Genomic DNA, 6,391 nt, shown 5'->3' on the forward strand with positions numbered 1-6,391 from the left:
GTATACAAGTTTTTTTTTTATTTTTTATATATACATATATATAATTTTTTTTAAATTTTGTCACAAACATGTTTTTATTTGTTTATATGACAATAAATATTATTCTTATTTTGGAATGTATAATAATAATATTTTACAGTCAAAGAATAAAGTCCTTTCACTGAAACAAAATGATGAAATTTCTAAATAAATGAAAAAATATTGTTTTGAAATCTTTGTCTTGTTTATTCTATTATGAAAAATAGAACTGAAAAAATATTTCATATTCTGACTGAATAGTTCACTCTTTTCATGAGGTAATATTTTCTTTGTTATAGGTTCATTGCAATACTTGTATAGGCAAACAATTTGAATTATATATAACTTTGTGGTGTACATAATAGTATGCTTATAATTGCAAATTTATAATATAAACACTTTTTGTTAAAGTTTTTGCTTTCTTTATTCACAGCTTGCTATGTACAATTATTCAGTCCACTATATAAGAGTGAAGTCAATAAATAATTTCATTCACTAGAATATTCCTGCAATTCTTAGACAAAACATTTTTTCAATCTGTTCTTCAAAGATCTTCCTCTGTACATCTTTATTGAATGGAGAGATTCAAATGAGAAGACAAAGCAAGTTTATTTGGACAACAACATTCTAATATCTTGTTCATTCGTTCCATCTTTCAATTGATAATTACATTGTTGTATTTATATGATCAAGTTCTTGTGCATCAATGATCGTGATGATATGACTCCTTTTTGTTTATAGTCATCATGTTGAAATTTCCTCTTTCAAATAAATGTAGGAAAAAACATGTTCCATTTCAAATTAATAAAAAAGTCGCACTATGGAGAAAAATATCAGCTTTAAGTTTTCCGTTCAGTATTGATCTGTGAATGATGACCATGAAAATCCAGATTTCTGACCTACAAATACACAAACTCAAAAGTTATCAGTGAAGAGATCAATAAAATGGCTATTTTATCATGTTTATGATTAATATGATAAACTTTCATTTAAATTTAAATATTCAAGTACTAAATTACAGAAATCGCTTAAATTTTATAATAGTTTAGTTAAAGTACAGCTTATTAAAAATTATAATAAAAAATATAGGCCACCGATGAGTTAAATAAGATATTACATTTTTAATGCCAAAAAATGGCTTTTTTGCACCAAAGGGAGATAATTTGGAGCTTTTTCAATGATATATGCATTTTAAAAGTCATCTGGGGCCAAACCGAATTGATTGTTTTGAATGATTTGGTGTACCATATGATAAAGATATAAATAAATTGAGTTATGAAAAAAAAATATTAAAACATTTTTCTGAAATTGTTATACCCTAGAGCCTCCTTAAATGTCATTTGATCTCTATTGGAGAAATGTCTCATTGGAAATCAGACTGCTAAGTGTTTCTTATTTTTATATCAACCCAGCCATATTATACCTGTCTAATATCAGGAGCTTGTACATAGTTCAGTGGTTGATGTTGGTTCATACCCGTCATTTTTATTTTTCATAATTTTTTGTTTTTATAAATTAGTCTGGTATATTTGACGTTTGAATTGATGCTCTGTTTCAAATTTGGTTAGTGTTGACTTTAATAGATTACTATAACATGTATAGGGTATGGGTTTTCTCATTACTTACAGGTCATCAATGGCCTCTAATAAGTAATTACAATGCTTACATCCACTAAATTGAACTCTGATGGATAGTTTTCTCTTTCATCATACCACATCTTATTTTAATAAATATTTAATTATCATTCAAGGACAAAATTTTTTATAACAGTGGACTTACCATTTAGGCTTTGTTGACCTCTGTAAATCTTATTTTGTTGATAATTTCTTCTGTTTATAGTTTCCCCTTTATCTTTCATGTTCTTGCCCTACACATAAAAGGGTAAACATCATTTAATGACAAAAATAACTACTACATGTATTACATAATTAGTAGGCAACTGAAAATTTTGTCTTATTTGTATATAACATCAACTTACTCATCATTCTTGCTGTTCAATATCATGAATATTATCATTATTCTATGAATATGAGGTCACAGTAAAATTAACCTTGGCAGGCAGACATCTTTTTTTATATGATACCTTGTAGTCATTCCATACAACAAGTAGACCTATGCTTAAAAAATCTAAGGCCAAAATTAAAAATATGTTTGTTTCCCCTCCCCCCATATGGGTCAAAAATAAGCGCCCGGGTCAAAAAATTATTTTCCACAAAAAAATCGAAATTATTTTTTTCCTGAAAATAATTTGTTTCCATTTTTGGAAAGTGCTTGAAAGCAGAAGGATTGATAATCTAAATAAATACACTCAAATTGAGCACAAACAACTGATAAGTGGCCTGGACTGGACAAGTCAAACCATTCATGTGACCATGCTATGACAATCACATCCAGTTAAAAAAACTAGAGGCTCTCAAGAGCCTGTGTCGCTCACCTGTTAATGTGTTTACTGATGTCGGCCATCTTCGTTGGTAGGCGGGGTCATTAGACACTTTTTTTTTAAATAGATACCCTAGTATTATGATTGTGGCCAAGTTTGGTTAAATTTGGCCAAGTAGTTTTAGAAATGATTTTTATACAAGTTACAAAAATGACGAAAAGTTGTTCAATATTGACTATAAAGGGCAATAACTCCTTAAGGGGTCCTCTAACAATTTTGATCATGCTGACTTATTTGTAGATCTTACTTTGCTGAACATTATTGCTGTCTACAGTTTATCTCTATCTATAATAGTATTCAAGATAATAACCAAAAACTGCAAAATTACCTTAAAATCACCAATTTTGGGGCAGCAACCCAACAACAGGTTGTCCAATTCAACTGAAAATTTGTGAGGGGATATATCTTATTCTGATGGACATTTAAATCTTGAAAGATTTGCCCTAAATTTCTTCGTTTCAAAGATATAAAGCAAAACCTGCATTTTACCACTATGTTCTAATTTTAGCCATGTCGGCCATTTTGTTTGGTAGGCTGAGTCATCGGACACATTTTTTAAGCTACAAACCACAATGATAATTGTGGCCAAGTTTGGTTAAATTTGGCAAAGTAGTTTCAGAGAAGAAGATTTTTAAAAAAGATACAAAAAATTATGAAAAGTTGTTAAAAATTGACTATAAAGGGCAATAACTCCTTAAGGGGTCGACTGACAATTTTGATCATGTTGACTTATTTGTAGGTCTTACTTTGCTGAACATTATTGCTTCTACAGTTTATCTCTATCTATAATAGTATTCAAGATAATAACCAAAAACTGCAAAATTTCTTAATATAACCATTTCACAGGCAGCAACCCATCAACAGGTTGTCCGATTCGTCTGAAAATTTCAGGGCAGATAGATCTTGACCTGATCAACAATATTACCCCATGTCAGATTTGCTCTAAATGCTTTGGTTTTTGAGTTATAAGCCAAAAACTGCATTTTACCCCTATGTTCTATTTTTAGCCATGGCGGCCATCTTGGTTGATTTGACAGGTCACGCCACACATTTTTTAAACTAGATACCCCAAGGATGATTGTGGCCAAGTTTGGTAGAATTTGGCCAAGTAGTTTCAGAGGAGAAAATTTTTGTAAAAGTTTACAGACGACGGACGCAGGACGACGAACGCCAAGTGATGAGAAAAGCTCACTTGACCTTTCAGGTCAGGTGAGCTAAAAAAAACCTGCCTTCCTGGTCTGTTTACAAAGGGTAGACCCGGGGAGAGGAAACAGACATTCTTTTAAATGTGGCCTGATAAAATGACAAAACCAAGAAAACTTATCATTGACCAAAGAACAATAAAATGCGGTCATGGTTTATATATGAATCTGCCATTCAGACATGCACACCTTACAATTGTTTCATATCTACCAAATATAATCTACCTGTAACTTTAAACATATGATAAACTGACAAAACAATGCAGTGTTTCATTGACCAATGAACCATGCATGAAAATGAGGTCAAGTTCATATAAAATATGACAGACAGCTAAGTGCATCTTACAATTATTTCATTCACTAAATAAAGGGGCCTTATTGCTTACAGTATCCGGAAAATTGACCAAACCACAAAAACTAAATATTTTCAAAGTTCCTTATACCCTGCCAATTTGTTATGGTAGTGCCTGTTCCAAGTCAGGATCCGATAATTCAGTGATTGTCGTTTGTTTATGTGTAACATATCTGTTTTTCAATTTTTTTGTACATAAATTAGGTTGTTAGTTTTCAACTTTCAACTTGGCTATCATGTGTAAAATCATACAAGTGTTGGGAAAACAGGAAGTTGTCGAGTGATGAATCTGAAAATGCATCACACGGTATAGCTGACTTATTTAACCCTGAAACCAAATTTCAGAAATCCTTCTATTGTAGTTCCTAAGGAAAATGGGACGAAAAATATTCATCGGACGGACTGACTGACGCAAGGATGGATGGACAGACAGGGGTAAAACAGTATACCCCCCCCCCCCTTTTTTAAAGTGGGGGCATAATTTTAATACGGGGCTATAAAAACCCATGCAAGATGTCAAAACAAAAAGAAGTAACCTAATTCTTACTTGTTAGGGGCTATTTATTTATTGTCGGTTATACATATGACAATACAACATATTAAAGGTCTGTAGAGCTTTTATCCGACATACATATATATGACAAGCACAATACATTTGTACATGAAACATAAAGCTCATCACTGAGATAGTAGTCTCAGATAGAGGGAGGCGGGGTCAACCAAACTCCCCTATTCAATCTGAATGCAGGACAGAAAGTCACAGTCAAAAAGTCACACACTGTCACAGGACAAAAAGTCACAATTTAGTTTTGAGATTATTTTTCTTTGAACAAGAAAACACTCTTTTTGTATTTTTCTTGAAGTTTTATACATGAACATGATGTAGCAACTTTAAATTAAAATTTATTAAAAACAAATAAATCAGTGCATTAGGTTTGCGCACATTACCATTACATTTGCGCACAAAAATCATTACGTTTGTGTGCAGCTTTTGATTACATTTGCACGCATTTTTTAACATGTAAATATAAAAAAAAAGATATAGTATGATTGCCTTTTACAGCTGACTATGCGGTATGGGCTTTACCTCGGGCTTTGCTCATTGTTGAAGGCTGTTTGGTGACCTATGGTTGTTAATGTCTGTGTCATTTTAGTCTCTTGTGGACAGTTGTCTCATTGGCAATCATACCATACCTTCTTTATATTGGCTTATGGTTGAAGGCCGTAAAGACCTCTAGTTGTTAATGTCTGTGTCATTTTGGTCTCTTGTGGACAGTTGTCTCATTGGCAATCATACCACATCTTTCTTTTTTATATTATGAACAATTTCCTAAAATTAAAAATGAATATATGTAATAAAAAGAAGATATTTCAAAATCTTTTTTCATTTATATTCAATCAATTGTCAACAAATTGTTTGTGACTTTTTGTCCTATTAACTTTGTTACTTTATGCCTGAGTTTGACATGTGTTTGACTTTTTGTCCTGTGACTTTTTGTCGGAATGTCCTGTGACTTTCTGTTTTTGCAGAAGTCCAGGGAGTGTTAAAAAATCACATGTGCAAGTTGAGAGTCAGCACTTACACAGGGACTACACAATACTTTTTCAGAATGTCAGCAAAAAAAGAATCACTGGTGACAGGGGAGTGTAACCGATGAATTGATCCTGAATCAGATAAGATTTTCCCGGTACGTCTAAACACCGCTCAGGAGGACCTCCTGGGTGCACACATGCAGGGCATACAAAGTGCACTCATGGCAGACCCTATATAGTCGCCGTCGTATATGCACACATGATGGATGTATATATTCGTTATAAATCGTCATACACTTCTCATTTTAGAGTTAAATTTGCAAGCAACCTCTTAAGATTCTAAAATAATAATGCTACTAAAAATATATTATTTCCCACAATTTTCGCAATTTTTTCGCCATATAAAATATTTAGGCGACTGTGCTTTTTAAACGATGACGAGGCCTCACGAATAAATATAAATATGAAATATACTGGAACATCGATTAGCATAGATCGAGCAGCAGAGTAAACTTCCACATAAATCTCGAAGTTATTTACGCCGGATAATATAGACTGTGCTCCTGAATAAAGTTGTCAAATACATTAATTTGTGTTTTTTACTTCTACAAGAAATTTGATTCAAATGCTAATTACGCACCATTTGCTGAGCAGAGAATCATTCTAAGCCAGGAACCGTCTATACTAACTGATAACAGTAAGAATAGAAAGTCTCTGTAAAAAGGCAGTCAATACTAACAGAACTGTATTAACTTAATGATACATGTACATCAAGTTCCAGCACCTCACCAAGCACCCTTGCCTTGCATACTGAGATGGCAAACTGGTGTGTGTCAGTATTTTAAT

At 32.4% G+C, this 6,391-nt stretch overlaps 1 long non-coding RNA gene across 1 annotated transcript; it reads right to left on the bottom strand.

Moving 5' to 3' along the window:
- Positions 1–417: 417 nt before the first annotated feature.
- Positions 418–5,790, bottom strand: LOC139528153 (uncharacterized). The gene is made up of 3 exons (XR_011665533.1): positions 5,596–5,790; positions 1,798–1,885; positions 418–917 (listed from the first exon to the last, which is right to left on the bottom strand). It is a non-coding gene; the product is annotated as an uncharacterized lncRNA (long non-coding RNA).
- Between the last annotated feature and the right edge of the window lie 601 nt (positions 5,791–6,391).

The sequence above is a fragment of the Mytilus edulis genome, chromosome 6 (assembly GCF_963676685.1).
Source record: "Mytilus edulis chromosome 6, xbMytEdul2.2, whole genome shotgun sequence".
NCBI lineage: Eukaryota > Metazoa > Mollusca > Bivalvia > Mytilida > Mytilidae > Mytilus > Mytilus edulis.